Source organism: Corvus moneduloides, chromosome 22 (genome assembly GCF_009650955.1).
Source record: "Corvus moneduloides isolate bCorMon1 chromosome 22, bCorMon1.pri, whole genome shotgun sequence".
Classification (NCBI taxonomy): domain Eukaryota; kingdom Metazoa; phylum Chordata; class Aves; order Passeriformes; family Corvidae; genus Corvus; species Corvus moneduloides.
In genome coordinates this window covers 1108743-1125120 of record NC_045497.1, presented here as the reverse complement: position 1 = coordinate 1125120, position 16378 = coordinate 1108743, and the positions used below count along the sequence as shown (strand labels likewise).

The following is a 16378-nucleotide window of genomic DNA, read 5'->3' as shown; positions in this document are numbered from 1 at the left end:
ACAAGGAATGCTGAGGCGTCACAAGGAACGCTCCCCCGTTCCAAGGGGATTTACAAACACCTCATGTCCAGGATGGAGATCACGACTGGAAGCAGATACTGAAAAAAAGATTGAGCAGGAAGGTGCCTGGCAGCAGAAAGATCCAGGAATGAGGATGAAATGGAGCCACCAAGTTCAAACCCAAATCAGCTGAGAGGGGAACCGAAATCAGGGCTCTCCTTCACTGCATTTAGAACAAAGGTTAATTGTCTCCTCAGGACACAGGGACCCAAAATCACACAAAATTTATTGTAACTCCTTGGGATGGTAAATGTCTCTCTTTGGAGAGAAAAATACTGAAAAGGAAAAAAAAACCCAAATTTAACTGAAATCTTAGGCTTTCATCAGGCCTCCAGATGAAACATTTGATGCATTGGAGGACAGTCCCCAAGTGCTCCAACAAACACACATCTTCACTCTTCCTGTGATCCAACAGTTTCAAGATATTTATCGCTGCTTTTTCCACTTCCCAGGAGAACTCCCTTTATCACAACCTATTCCACATTTGTTTTGCTGCCATCAGCACCTGCCAGGGCCATGGTTTCTGCAGAGTAAGTTGGAATTGTGGCACGGGCAGGATTTGTCGACAATTCCATGCCCTCCCAATCCCTCCATCCCACTCCTTACATTTGATACTTGACTCCAGTGTTTCTGGAAGGGGAACTGTTCCCCCCATTTCTAAACACTTTCACGAAGCCCTTCCTGCAGCCCTGCCACCCCCTGGCGTAAAGGTTCTCTTTTAATCTCTGTGGTGACTACACGCCAAAAAAGAGGGGGAAAATAACCAAAAAATCCGTGCTACACACGCAGAACATTTCCAGGTGCGTCTTCGGTAGGGTGTGGGAATCCACGGGGAGACAAAACAATACCGTATTGTACTTCCCGTGTACGGCTCTGCATCAGAGGGACTTTGTGAGTAATCCGATTATCTCCTCTCTGAAATCAAAACAGCGAGGGAGAGAGGTTTTCCCCTAATCCTAGCGCCATCTCTGGGAACGCTTCATCGCGCAGAATTACTTTCACAATGGGAATGGGAATTAGGGGAGAGTTTTCCTGCCTCCCGCCGGTATCTCCGGCACGAGCAGCACTGGGGGGCTCCCCCCGTTTCCCCCCGCCTGGGCAGCATCCCGGAGCCGGGGGCAGCATCCCGGAGCCATCCCGGAGCCATCCCGGCGGGATGCGGAGCGGGCGGGCTGGCGCAGCCCCGGGGGCTCCGCCGGGGGCCGGCCCGGGCTGGCGCCGCTCGGTCCCCCCGGGGCGCTGCCGCCGCCGCCGCGGTCGGAGCCGGGACGCCGCAGAGCCGCCGCCACGGCTCAATTAACGCGGCGGCCCCGGCGCTGCCTCCCCCGGGGCTGCGGGCGCGGCCCGCCCGCTCCGCTCCGCCGCCCCCGCGCTCCCCGGGCGGCCCCGGGCGGCGGAGGGGCCGCAGCCTGGAAAAACACAGCCCTGCCGAGACCCGGCCGGGCCCGAGCCGGGCATCACCGCGGGTGCGGGGACACGGGAACCGGGCAGAGTCCCGCGGGGACCGAGCCCACCCTCGGGGACATCGTCCCGGGCTGGAGCAGGGTGCACGGTGGCTCAAAGAGGGCAGTGCACCATTATCAGCATTTTGCTTGTCAATATTACTGATTTTCTAACTACTTTAGCAACTAAGGGTTTCCACCCTGAGCTTTTCACATTTCTATTTCAGCCTCTGGACGAACAGTCATAGTTGTTAGGAAAAGTCTTCTGAATTATCAAGTGCCACGCTCCAGGGACTGGTGCTATGGGAAAAGGATGAAATCACTATCAGAGTCCCATCCCTCCTAGATGATTCTCCACGCCTGGCAAGACCTTCCACAGAGACAGGCCTTGGCACTGAGCAGATGTTCCATGATTCAATTTCTCCCCTGTTTGTCCCTGGAAGGATGAATTGCTCAGCTCTCAGTCAGGTCCATCCCTCCCAGCTCCCCCCCCAGAAGCTTTGCAGTGACACTGGGCTCAACCCTGGGTGTCCTCTGGCCGTGTCTCTCCTTTCAGCAAGTGGAGCAACCTTGGGAAAGAGTGGTCCCACTTGGGGTGCAGTCCTTTAGCACAGTGAACTGATCACAGATTTCATCTGCTGAACATTCGTTTTTGGAAAATCCAAACTTCAAAGTTAATGCTGCCATTTTGATGTCTTTTGGTACCTACTGTCCACCAAAGCACCAAGTTACTCTTTCCTATTTGTCCAAGATCATGGCATCAATAAGAACTGAAATGTCATTGTCTATGGGAAGGTTCCTTTGCCACCAAACAAACCCCAGAAAATTCCCTGCAGGAAAACCTCGCAGAGCAGTTTTTCCCCAGTATTTACCCAGAATATTTACTAAAGCAGTGTTTAAGAAAGGCCTGTTATTCTGCACGGGGCACTGGGGAGGGCCACATCTCCTGCTTCTTGATCAAACAAACCCAGAGCAGCAGTGGAGCTGAAGGAATATTTCACTCGGCTGCAGCCCGAGAGGTGTGAGAGCTCCCCGGGATTTGAATTCCTCCTCCACCTTTGTGCAGCAGAAAATGGAAATGAAGGAACTGCTCTATTGCTTTGGCAGGCGATTCAGCTTTTTTGTGCTGCATCCTGACAATTAATTTGCATTATTACAACTGTAGGAAAAGCTGCAGTTGCAAATCTCTGCTGCTGTGGGGCCGGTGGGGAAGATGGAGGAGGACTCTGGCAGCTGCTCCCCCAGGCACAGAGCCTGGGGCAAGGCTCTGTTCTAGCCTGGCCTGGATTCCCACGGCACACCCGGGGTGTGAGAGGAGCTCCAGAGCTGCTGCCTCCTCCTTGCCCCTGCACAGAGAAGCAGGAAAAAAAAAGTTCCTTGCACGCATCTCCTTCCCAGTGCTCCTGTACGGGGTTAAGCGTATTCCAACCCACGGTGCCGTTAGGGATTGTGCTGGGGCACGGCCCTACAGAGGGGCTCCCCCAGGGCTGCTTTCCTGGGAAGGGGGGCTGCACAAGGATTCACTGCACAGGGAAGCAGCTTAGAAATGAGAGGGGGGAAAGCCTTTACAGGAAAGAGATGAGCATGTAGATTCTTCACCAGTAATTCCATTAGGGATTATTAAATCTACTACCCCTAAAGAAGGTCAGAGGGTGTTTTCTGTTCCCAGTGTATCCCTCTGCTGCCTGTTTCCTCTAGGCAGGCACCAGCACCAAGGTTCTTTGGATGTTACCTGAAACTGGCTTTTTTTTTTCAGCAAAACAGCTTCTCAAAATAAAGCAAATTCCCAACTTTGTGTTCTGTCGGCTGCGAAGCATCAGAGCGTGAAGTGATCATAGAGGAATCAGGAGGAAACCTTGTATTTCTTGTATGCAGTAATAGACATTTCAGCAGGTGCAGAATATGATTGTGAGCTGGAGTTAATGCTGCAAACAGCAGACAGGTTTTGAGGGATGAAATGTGTAATTCTTTAGCAAAGGAGAAGTCTCTGTCCTTCCCCTGCCAGTGGCGCTGCCCAGACCTGTGTGCCAAAGGAAACAACACGCAGAGACTCCGGCACTCCCAGATGAATTTGGCCTCCCAAATCCACTCCCTCTCTTGAGTTTTCCACTCTGAGTTTTGTATTTTCTGCACCCTTATATGCAACAGTGGTGCTTCCACAGGGATAAACCCCCTCCCAAGGAAACGGGGGGCTGTTACCTCCCCTGTTCCCTGGGTTTTGTTGCAGCAGAACAGCTTTGGGTGATGAACGTGGACACCGTGCTCCAAAAATAACCCAGCTGGTACCAGCTTTATCCTGCCACAGCCAGGAGCTCCCCACTGCCACATCCCAAACAGGTAATTCTGAGAACCCTCAGTTTCAGCTTCACCATCTGCCCCTCTGACAGCCAAATTCAGTTTCTGGGCAGATTAAGAGTTACCCCATATGTTGAGGGATACCACATCAATTTAAGGTGTGATTTCAAGCGACTGAAAAAGAATTCACATTTTGAACCAGGCTTTTTCCAGTTTAATTTCTATCAGAGTTTCAAATGAAACTGGAAGAGAAAGTTGGCACACCTCCACTTCCAAATGGACTTTGCCTCATTCATTTAATTACTGAGCCAGTCACAAAGCCAGGACAGTAGAACGTGCAGAAGGCAGCTCTTGCAGTGTAAAATCCACTGGTGTAGCATAAACCCCCAGTGAACACCAGGGCATTCTCTGTCCCTTGTTGCTGTCCCACCCTCCTCCATACAAAGATGAGGAGCACTCACAAAGCTCAGCTTCCAGGCTGGAAAATAGAGAATAATTCTGCTGCTAACAGGTCTGTCGAACAATGCCCACATCCTGTACACCCCATCCCCTCACAGGAAGGAGAACAAGCTGAGCACTCCCATCCTGGCTCACAAGGGACTGGAGCTGGGGTTAAATGTCAGACTCATCAAGGGCAGAGCAAGGATGCTCCATCCCCATCACGCTTACAAAGAAGGAGAGAGGCAATGCAGGAAGAGAGGAAGGGACAGGGAAGCAAATAAATAAGGACAATGCACAATTTATGAAGACAAGAAGGTAGTAAGTGCTACTCACCCGGAGTGTAAATTGGTATTGATGTCACAGCACAGCCCAGCCAAAAAATAATGATGATGATAATTTAGGGCTTGCACTATATCTCACTCAAGCCACAGTCCTACCCAACAGCAACTCTCACCCTGCCCCTTTCCTCCCCTTCCCTATTCATTGGTGCCCTCCTAAATCAAATACACTCAATGTTGATTTGATTATATTTCCTTATTTATTTACCATCCATTGCTCATTCCTCTCCTGTCCTCTCGGGCCCTCAGTGGGTGTCTCAGTGATGTTCTGGTCCCTGGCAGAGGAACAAACCTGTCCCAAGGCCACAGCAATCAGAATGCTCAGGCTGGGGAGGATTCCTGCATCCTTCTCAGCCCTCATCTGTCATGCTTTAATCTCGCCTCGTTTATGCCTCAGCTCCTGGCTCCCCACTCCTGCCTCCCCAGGTTTATGGCCCTGACTGACTTCCCTCCTGTAACATTTTACTGCTCCGTTATGGGCCCTCGGGGGCCTCATTTACACAAGTGCTGTTTTTGCTATAGTTAAGCCTAATTCACTGGGTTACAGTTTGCTCTCAGTTCCCAGGCTCCTCTCTCCTGCATGGAGCCAAAGGATTTTCCTGCGGGCAGGAGATTTTAATATTATTAATTTTTTAAGTATTAATCCCCTTTTAGGTGTTTCAAAGTCTGAATTAAATCCTCCCCCTCCATACAGCACAATTCTTCCCGTTTCTCCTGGGCGTGCCTGTGTCCCTGGTTCCCCGTAAGGGCTGGGGGACCTCGAGAAGGAGCCTGACTCTGGAATCTGCTCTTGTCATCCATTTGATGTTCTATGGGAATGGCAGAGCAGTCTTGGGAAAACCTTGGGAGCCAGGTGTGTCCCTGTGTGTGCCTCCAGTCCAGCTGACAGGATTCTGCTCCTTGAATGTTTGTCTGTGTTCTTTTTTTTTTTTTTTTTTGATTTATTTTCACTTTGTCAATAGGGAATTAAATCCTTTCCTTGTCATTTACATTCATTTCTTCCCTAAAGCTCGTTGTGGGTACTCTGTGACCATTAGAGATCCACCTTCCTAATAAACACCGAGGTACAGACACCAGTAAGCACCCACAGATAATATAAATTGGAGTGGCTAAATGATTCATTTCAGTAAATCTCCCTAACCAAGGCTCATTTCCCAGTGCTGCTTTCTTCCACAGCTCCAGCTCCAGCTGGGGCTGTGATTTATTTTGTCTATGGACCAGTTTTCATATCAAACCACAGGACAATCGATGTCCTTCTCTGCTCTGACTGAGCCCAAACCACGGAATCACCTGCAGAGAGGCAGAGGATGCACAAAGGCCAAGGCCAGGGCTGTTCCTGTGGTCCTAAAGCAGAGGAGATGGGTGGGGCTGTGGAGAGCCGGGCTCTCTGCAGGTAACTGATCCTCTGTGAGGTGACCTGGCTGGGCTTTGTGCCCAACAAGACTTAAACTGCCTAAAGAAATAAAGAGAAGCTCCACACTGGAGTCCCATTACAACCTCCCACGTGCCAGGATCCAGACTCTGTTTAACTCTGCTCCAGTAAACTATTGAGCACCAGCTTAATCCCAAATAGCTCCATAACAGTGCCAATTACCTGGAAAGGGAAACACGAATTTGTAAATAATGCTGTCTTCTGCCATTCTCTGTTATTTTACAGGATCAAAAGCTTACTGCTGGCGTTTATTAGATTTCCCAGCCTATTGCAAGAGATAAATAGGTGTTTGTAGCTTCCCCCTATTTTCTCTGAGAGATAAACTGTGGCACAGACAAATTAAATGAGCTGCCTGAGGTCATACAATGAACAGTTTGGGACTGTATCACTGGACCAAATCTTTTCTCCTCATTTCTGTGTTTCTGAAAGGCAAACCGTCCAGGGGTTGGGCACACACTGCCAAATGATCTCCCAAAATTACCAGCACTGGCACAGCTCCATTCCTACAGAAGCTGTGAGCAGAATCACACCAGTCGTTATCTTAAGTGGTAACAAACAAAACCAAACCCAGAAATGAAAAGCCAATCCCAAGCATTTCGGGGTCAGAGCAGAGGAAGAGCTCAGGGTGCTGAGGTTCTGATCTGGGCAGGGCCTTCTGGCTGCAGTGGGATTGCACAGAAATGACATCCCTCAGGTCCAGGGTTTTTGGGGATTTTTATTCTTTTTTCTTAACTTCTCTTCTTCAGCAACAATGGCCAAGAACAGCCCTCAGACCCAGCTCCAGCTGGTGTAGGCAGGAGAGAAACAACCCATTAGAAATTCCTGCAAAGCTGCCTTGTTTCAGGCCACAGAAACCACACCGAATGTATTTAGCAGTTAAAAATGATGCTATTGCATGTTTCTATTCAGTGGGAAAAACTCCAGCTCCAGCCTCCCTCGTCAAACCCTGTCAGGTGCTCTGGTGGCAGCTCCCTGTGGGATCTGGGCACTCAGCTCCCAGCCCCAGAGCAGTGCACAATATAAATTCCAGGAAGATCCATGTCCTGCCATCCAGCCAGCACTGGCCAGGGGCTGCTGCAGATGGATAAATCCCATGTAGCTGGAGCCCTGGAATAGCCAGGTCCCTACTCAGCACCCAAACCTGAATGTTTCCACACATTTCCACGGAAAAAGTGGGATATATTCCACCATTCCTATAGGCACCAAGTACTACAGACATTGCACAACACTGTGGAGACTTGGACTGGTAAAAGTGACTGTCCCCCCCCTCGGGGAGCTCAGCTCACTGACTCCACCAGACCTATTTATGTGAGCAATAATTACTTCTCTGAATAAGGGATTAAATCTCCAGCTATTAGACTCTAAAGTAAAAGCCCAAATGACAGGCACTAATCTCTTCAGGGTATAAAAGTAGTTTTTAGATGGTGCATTAACTGGCTGTGTGGCATCAGCCAGAGTCCCTTTCCATGCTTGGAATGTGCCCTGTGTCCTGCCAGACCCCGAACCGCAGCCACGGGGACAGCAGGAGCACCTCCCTACTCCCCAGCTCCTGCCCAGCCACGAGGAGCACAAGGTGGGAGCACAGCGGGCTCCTGGATGTGCCTGGATCAATTCGTTTTCTGAAGTGGATATTCTGGGATGGGGCTGAGTCCATCCAGGTTTAAGGGGTCTGTGAGTGTGGAGACTTGAGAGAGCTCTGGAGACAAAGTGTTCTAAAGACACCGGAGATGACACCCCATGAGGTTTTTCAGGGCTAAAGATGTAGTTGTGTGGACTTAGAGGTGGCAAAAAAGCACCTACTGCAAGCTTAGGAATCTTGTATGTCACCCCACTCACTTGGAGAGGAAAGGACCCAACGTTCCAGCATTCCATTTGCAAAAAACTGAATCCCAAGTGAGAAAGAAGTGTTGCAAACCTCACTTCTTTATGATCCCAGCTAGCATCAGCAATGCAGAACAGCTTTGCTTTGCAAGTTCCTCGTGCTCCAGGCAGGAGATTTCACTCCTTGGAATAATAAAGGGAAAACTTAAATAAAAAGCTCCACCTGAGAGGCGGGAGAGTGGTGAGTGGGTTGGAAAGTGGGCAAAGGATTGATGAAGGCCACTTTCTCCAAAGGATCTAAACCCAGCAGCCGTGCCCTAACGTGAGAGGCTCTCTGATCATCCCATTCTCTGGTAACCAACACCCCTGGCACCAAATGTGGCCATTTTCCCCCAACGAACCTGGGGAATATTTATTCACGTAGCACACACTCCAAGGGCTTAAAAGCCATTTTGTTCTGGATCCATTGTGTGTGACTCAGTTCCTGAAGCACTGAGTTACAAGCCATAAACCCCTGTCGTGATTTACTTTGTGGGAGATAACACAGAGCCAGCTTCTCCCCGTGCCTGTTCTGCTGCCTTTTGGAGGCATTTGTGCAGCTCAGTGATTCCCAGGTCGGAGCACACATGGAAAATCCCTGTCAGAGCAGCCCAGGAGAGGGAAGCAGGAAAGCTCCGCTGTCCCCGTCCCATCCCCAGGGGCTTCCATGCCCTCCTTCTCTGCCTCCTTGTGTTGGGAACAGAACGGCAGAAGCGTCACCCCCACACCCATTGTGGGGGGAAAGGGAAGGGAGGCTCCCAGGGGAGCAGAAGGGACTCAGTGTCCACACTGCCAGGGTTCTTTTATCCTGTTTCACTCCAGTAAAATCCTCAATTAACGCCACATTAATTATTCAATCAGAACAATGTGTCTTTGGGTTCCAGCAGCTAAATTCTGGTGCTGCTGTTCCTTTGGGGAACTTGGCTCGTTTTCCAGCTCAGGACATAAATATCTTCTGTTAGGGAGTTCCTGGGCTGTTGTTTTTATTTTTTCTCTCTGGGAGCACTTTTGATCACAGTATCTCATGCACACACGGAGGGAACATTTCTGGGTTTGCTGCACATTAAAAACTTTTTCCATCTCACACACAGCCTCCAACAGGTGCTACAAACACAGCCCTGGGGTTTCAGTCCCAAGGAAGCTCTCAAAGGAAGGCTCTCCAGGAAACTGGAAGCCCCCTCTGGTAGGGGCTCCTTCCTGTAAAACGGAGTTGTGGGTTCCAGGTACACCTTATTCCATAATTCTACAGCTGCTTACCACCCTGCTCCGTGGATGACCCAAGGAATTCTACCAAGTAAGGCCAGAGTAGAAATATTTGCCTTTTTCTTACACCACTGGTGCCAGACACACACTCAGGGGCTGTTCTCAGTTGGTCCCTGCTGGTCCTGTCTCACTGAGCAGAGCCCCAACCTCTCATTTCCCCAACCTCTCATTTCTCAAACCCTTGCCCTGTAGGAGATTCTGATCACAGTTTCTGCTTCCTTGTCCCAGATTATTTTGGAGAGGAATGGCTTTCCTAACATCTCCCAGAGTCTCTCCCCAATACACATTTCCCTCTGCTGAGGGACTGCCGGGCCAGGTTAGGGGAGAGCTTTAAAAACCATCTGAACTTGAGCAATCCCAGGCAGCTCGTGCTTATTTTTCATTTTTTATAGCTGCTTACAGTCCCAAATTTTTTTTTAATTTTCTTTTTTTTTTTTTTTTTGGCACAGGACTGATAACATGCCTAATGCCTAAAGAAAAGTGGGAATACTGAAGGATTGGGAATGCCTAAATTTATGGCAGGATTAGTCGGAGTTTTATCCTGCTTGACACAGAGAACTAACATTAAGAAGGACATTCCAGCCCTTCCAGACATTATCTCCTGCTCCCCCTGAAAAGAATGCAGAAATAAAAGATTGCATTAAAACAAAGTTTAAGACATTCTTTTGAGATATCCCAGTCGCAGTTACGTTTGCTGCATAATTCCATAATAACGTAAAAAATTCATAAAATAATTAAATAAAAAGTCTAATTCTTTTCTTGCTTACATCAGTTTTACATAAAGCAACATTAACAAAAAGAGAGCCAAACCCAAAGAAAATATTTGGTGACATCTCATTTCACCTCCAAAGGAATTAACACCGAGCTTAACGGAGTAGGACCAACACCAGGAACACCTCAATCCTCCACAGAGCCGGATCATTCGGGGTCTGCTCAGGTACTGGCTGACAAAATCGGCATTTTATCCTGGGGTTATTTATCCCGGGGCAGCACCCCGGCCTTTTGGGGAGGATCAAAGGTGGGTGATGGGGACAGTGCGGGGACAGCGCGGAGCCTCCCCAGCCCGGCCCAGCCCAGCCCAGCCCAGCCCAGCCCAGCCCGGCCCAGCCCAGCCCAGCCCGGAGCTGTCTGGTTCTCCTCAGTAACAGCAAAACTCTGGCGTGGCTGGAGCAAAACTTCCCCAAATTTGAACTTCCCCAGTGCTGCTCGAGACACACACTGCGAACAAGTCGATTGGAAATAGATTTTGGGAGCGAGAGCTTCCCCAAGGGCCGCATTCCCCTCGCTCCCTTCTCCCTTTTATCCCAAGCCAGCATCGCCCCTCCCTGATGGTAACACGCTGTTGGGAAAGGCATCAAGGGAATTCATCCCTCCCTGATATTTCAGGCTGATTTGCTGATATCTCAATAGTATTATTCCTACAAAACTGATCAAGAAGTTTAACAGTCTGGCTGTGAACTAATGAGAAAGAGGACGGGTTTTGTCCGGTGTTGGTGCTGGCTGAGGAGCTGTGTGCATCTCCATGGATCTGCGGCTGCTGCAACAGCCTCAGGTGACAATTACTGCGTGTTCCAATACCCAACATCGAGCTGGTGGTTCAATGCTACGTGGAGATGGTGCCTGCAGAAAGAATCAGTGCTGCTGCCTGGGTATCTGACTGGTGCAAATCTGAATCCTGCACCAAAAGGTTTTGCTGTGAGGGAGAATATCCTTGCCCTGCTTTTTCAATATTCCTTTGGTATAGGCTGATTCCACCAAACTCCTTCCCAGACATAAACAGCTTAATTTGTCCTTGGTCAAATACCAGTGAGGAGAACTGAGTTGTGCTGAAGGCAGATTTCGCACAGGAAATCTCTTGCCACCAGCACCTGAGCTGAGCAATTATGTTTTTAATAGTAACTTACACATAGTAGCTCAATACGCAGAATTGAGCATTGATGTTTTTCCATGCCAACGTGCAAGTTACTGCATTATGACTCTCACATTTTTTATCATCAGACTTTTCCCCTTCTTTGCTACACTCTGCTGATGCAGATGGGGATTCAGGAGGGCTGACTGAGCTTTTAACCACGCCATTGATGAAAATATTTTTGATTGCCTATTAATAGAACCTCTCTGCTGCCTCCTCCCCAAAGGCTGGTTACTGCTGGTGGTAACATGACAACACTCAAAACTCAGTGATTACTTGAAAATTACAGGTTTCGATGAGAACTCAGTTTCACTCAAGGATGTTTCATACCACAATGATCTAAAAAGAGCTGGGTTTTGTGAGTGATCAGTGCTCTTAATTTTCCCACTTACTTTGCAGCTGCCTCTTTGAATAATTGGGGGTTACAGGGCAGGCACATGGAGCTTGTTCCTTTACCTTCCTATTGTACAGCATCATTGCCCTTTGTTCCTTACCTTTGTCTATCACCCTTAGCGGGTTTTTCTATATATATGTATTTTTTTAATCTGTAAGACCTGATCAAATCAGAAACAACATCTTCTAAGACATGATTTAACCAGTAATAAAAGTGGACAACCTGTGCCTTAAAGAGCATAAGCACAGCCCCCAATGGCTTCAGGAGAGCCCATTGATGTGTTTGAAGGACAGAACCCCTGTGTGCCATCAGCCAAACTCGAAGCAGAGGTAAGAGCCATTGGGTGAGTGCACGTTTTCATCGCCGCGGTGCGAGCTGTGGGATTCGGTCATTTGTTAGGTGCTATTAAACATGCATGGCAGTAAAACCCCAACTGCCCGTGAATATGAACCACAGAGGGAGGTTCTGTAGCTGAAGACCCAGCACTGGGAGCAGTGTCCACAGGCTGCGGCAGGGACCTGCTGAGTCTCGGTCACGTTCCTGCCTCTCAATTCCTCCTCTTGGGCCAGTGACGGTGAAGATTTACTGCAAGGCTTGAAGAAGCTTCAGTGCACCCTCCACCCCGATTTTTGCCCTCCCCGAGTCCTGCCTGTGCCCAGGGTGCTGTCTGGGGGCCCTAGGCCAGGGGTTTGGATGCTTGCAGGGCCACACGCTGTCCCCTCTGCGGCCCCACTCTCACACCCCACCCCACGAGTGCCACGGTGGGCAGGGGCTCCTGGGTGGGCACAGCTGTGTTCACATCAGGGCTGCATCTGTCCCTGGAATGCCCTGATTCCCTGATTCCCCGTGACAAGGTGATCCCGGTCCAAGGAGAGGCCTAAAATGGAGAAGCCCAGGGCTGTTTGTTTCACTGCTTTTCCCCTTAAAATGACATCAAAAATCAAGATGTTTCTGTGAACTCTTTTAGACAAATGCCCACTCTCGGTTGATCATTTTGCAATCCAGAGCCTCCAAGAGCCCAGCTTTGTATCACCAACATAAAAGTCATTAATTTTACATTTTAATTGACCACAGGAACAGTCAAAATTTACATATGCAGGAGATGCAAAAGAGTTAATGAATACACAGGATCGCCACCACATCACGGAGAATTCCTTACCTTTATGCTTCTTTTATTTCTGAGCACCTTTGGATCCCTCATCTCTGGCCATTCCTGGCACATTCTAAAGGACTGATGCTTCCACATTCACTCTGGAGATTTACAGCTGGGAAAATGGAGCAAAGGGAAAGGCACATCAGGACTAACTGGAAAAGCACACACGTGTATTTAGAGCAGAGAAAGAGGGGATAAACCCCACCTGCCCTCGGTAAGCAGAGACTAAATTAAACAGAAAGAAAGGGGGGGGAGAGAGAGAAAAGAAGCCAGAAAAGGAAAACCACTGAGATTAACTTTGGCCCCAATGAAGGAGCAGCTTTAGGAACACTCGACTTCCATCTGTGTCAGAAATGAGCTGCACCTTCTGCCCCACTGTTGGTATTTTTCATTCTGGAGAAGTTAACAACAAAACCAAAATAAAGCCCCCTCTTGCATTCTCAGCTCAGCTTCAAGGAATGGGATCCAGACAAACCGCTGGAGGGAAGGAAGCCTTTTGGATTCTGCATTTTATTTTATTAGGTGTAAGTGAGTTATTTTGATTATGTTGGCAAGAAGTGGGAAGAAAAAGCCTTATGGCAGCAGCTCTGTCCCCTCTCTGCCCACTGCTCCCTGCACATGTGCACTCCCAGCACCACAGCCACAGGATCTGGCCAGCAAAGGCTCGCAGAGACCAACCTCCACTGTGCCTCTGCATCTGGAAGACAGAAAAGCCTCTTTTTTTTAAAAAAAAAAAAATTATTTTAAATCAAAGCATGAAGGCAGGGAAAGGAAGAGGAGGAGCAAATCCCCCCAGTTCGGGGCATTGCCCTCGGGGTTTGGCATGAATGAATGGCATTCTTTCCAGGCTGCCCTGGAGCTCGGTGTGTGTGGTGGAAAGGGGAATGATGGGCAGCATCCGCCAGCCCGGGAGCCCCGGGGAAATCAGAGCTGCTGCCCGGGCAGGCCAGGGGGAGCTGGGGGCCCGGGGCTCCTTCTCTGCCTGCCACTGGAGCTTTGTGACTGAGCTGTGTAACTTCCCTGCTCATCCCATTCCTGGTGCCTCCTCACCCACCGGAGGAAGCAGGGAAATGGGAGCGCTGCCATCCTGGCACTGCCAGGGAGGGCCCGGCGCGTGCAGCACAGCTCGAGTCATTCACATTTTAATTTCTGCAAAGATCTCGAAGACTGGCCTCATTGCCTGCATGGGGATTCTGTGGGCATGAATATATCGTATCAAAGGCCGATCCCAAGGGGAAGGTATTAAAATGGATGGGAAAGATCAGAGGCAAACAGCCTGGCCAAGCTGAACGCCAGGAACACCAAACACAGGAAGTTAAAAGTGGTGCTTGAACTTCCCCGTCCAAAGGGCATCCAGAGCAAGGGAAGATGGAAGCTGTGGTGCTGCTCATAAGGGTTTTCTGTGTTATTTTCCAAAAAGGAGCTATTTATTACTTATGTTCTCAAGACTGCTCTTAGTTCAGGAATCACTTAATGTGCACATCTCACATCGACAGCATCTCTTTCCTTTCCCTGACAGGGAAGCAGAAAAGAACGAAACTGTATTTCTCCACTGTGAAACCAGTGATTATAAACTTTCAGATAAGAACTTATCAGCATCTGCCTCCCTTCTCAGCACCACTGAGGCAACTCAGATGGCTTTGAGACCTTGCAGAGAGCCCAAAACTTGGGGGACTGCCACTTCCCTTCCCTGACAGAGATCCTGTTCTCGATACAAACCTTGGGAGAGGAGCACAAAACCTGAGCCTAGAGTGGGTATGGAAAAAACGGCTTGAGGAGAAGAATTGTTCCCACAGAACCTTCCACAGGGTCCCAAATTCATATGAACCAAGAGCCTGAAGCGTGGCTGTGAACCAGGGCCCCGCCCCAGCTGTTTAGCACATCAGCCAGGGCGTGCGGGCTCCCAGCAGAGCTCTCCATCACCATCCCAGCCCGGCACAGGCAGCAGGATCAGCCTCGGGGAGCTGGGAGCTGAGCAGAGCAGCTGCCTCTACCTGGGGCCAGCCCGTGCAGCTGTGATGGGAGAGGGAAGGGAGCAGGTTCTCAGCTCCCCTTGCTGGATGCTGGAAGGGCTGCAGCAGGAGGAACGGCAATAGCTGGAATTCCTTAGGCTTCATCCAAGCCTACCTGCCCACAAAATGAGGTTTATGCATTAAATATCCTTGGCAGGTGGAATGGAATGATACAACAGGCTGATCGCACCTTCAGTGCATTCACAGAATAAACCTTCCTGCTTTCAGCCCCAGATCAGGTCAGATTTAGCAAAGAGCTGAGCCTTTCCCCACAGTCCCTGCAGTGTCTGGGATCCTGGAAACACCTCCAGAGCCTGAGACTTGGGTCTCACCCCTGGCAGCAGAGGTGCCTCCACCTGATCTCCTGTGCTGGGACAGGGATCCAAGTGCTTGCTTGCTGCATGGGGCAAAGCACTTGACCTGCAGGTGCAAGTCAGCCAGCTGGCCTGGAAAAGCACTTGGGATAAACCCTAGCACTGCAGAGACATTGGGAAAACCGGATGTTGAGGTGGAGCAGAGTTTTCCAAGGGACAGAAATTCCCAGCACTGCTGGGTGCAGACCCCTCTGCACTGGAGAGCACAGGAATGACATCAGCTCTCTGCTGTCTCTCACTTGTCCCCACGCCACTCCACACTGGAAAAATACCTTTTTTCTAACAGGTTCAGTCTGAGTTCAGGCATTGGTGGCTTAAAGCACGTTCAGCAGCCTTGGAGCAGGCCAGGCACCAACCTACACTGAGCAAACCTGCAGCAGGACCGAGCCCAGCCCTCGCTGTGCCAGTGAGAGGAGAGCTCTCTGTTCCTGGGGCTTCTCTGTGCTACGGAAATCAGCTCCCACTCGCTGGGTGTTCACTGGAACCTCTTTGAGCACCAGGCACTTCTTTCCAAGAGCAAGCAGAGCTTACCAAGCGCTGCCTGCCCATGTGTGGGAAGGGGCGAAGGGGGCACCCCTGCTCGGTCTCTCAGAGCCTCCTCGGGGCACAGCCTGTGCCAAAAGCAGCCCTGGCTGGGCAGAGGGCGTTGGAAAGGGCGAGGGAGGAGGCAGTAACACCACGGCTGTTCTCAGCACTGCGGCAGGAAATGGAAACAACACTTCGGTGGCTCGGGGTGCCCCCACCCAGCAGCAGCAGCAGCGGAGCCGAGTGTGAACACCTCACACGCCTCCCTGCAGGGCTGCTGCACAAAGTTCTCTGTCTCTGGCTTGGACATTTGGCCTGAGTGTGAAAGAGCCCATTAATTCCCTTAATGCTGCTGCTGCGAGTGGTGCTGCCCAGCCTTTGGCTCCCATGCATTCCCATCCTTTTCCAGGATCTGGAGCTGCAGGAAGAGAACTCAAAGCTCCAGCAAAGACCCAGACCAGCCCTGTGTTCATCTCCCTGTTCCAGCTGCACTGAATGCTGCCTGAAAGCTCCAGCTGGAGAAGGACAGCACTGCTTCACCCAGGTCCCCCAAATGAGCAAAACTGGCCTTTGCAGAGTGACTCAGTCCTGTCTGACCTATGGATGAATGGAATGTCCAAGCGTTCACCAGATCCCGTGTTCCCACTGACATCACCAGCAGTCACAGAGCTGGGACATGACTGCACACCCTGAGCTAGATGAAGGAATTTAAAGTATGTTTGTTTGGATTTTTTTATGTCCATACTCTCATCTTACTACTCACAGCCACGCTTGGGTACATTTTAATTAACTTATTACTTTTTATCTCAAAATACCTGCCTGGAAGAATAAAAATGTCTCAAAACATACACAAGCTTTTCAAAATCCCGAATGATTAAAC

At 50.0% G+C, this 16378-nt stretch overlaps 1 protein-coding gene across 1 annotated transcript in view; it reads right to left on the bottom strand.

Moving 5' to 3' along the window:
* SAMD11 (sterile alpha motif domain containing 11) overlaps positions 1–16378 on the bottom strand; it is a 152513-nt gene that overhangs the window by 108418 nt on the left and 27717 nt on the right. Inside the window, exon 3 of the mRNA XM_032131840.1 lies at positions 12594–12699. The gene's annotated coding sequence lies outside the window, so the exon portion shown is untranslated. The remainder of the gene's footprint in view (positions 1–12593; positions 12700–16378) is intronic.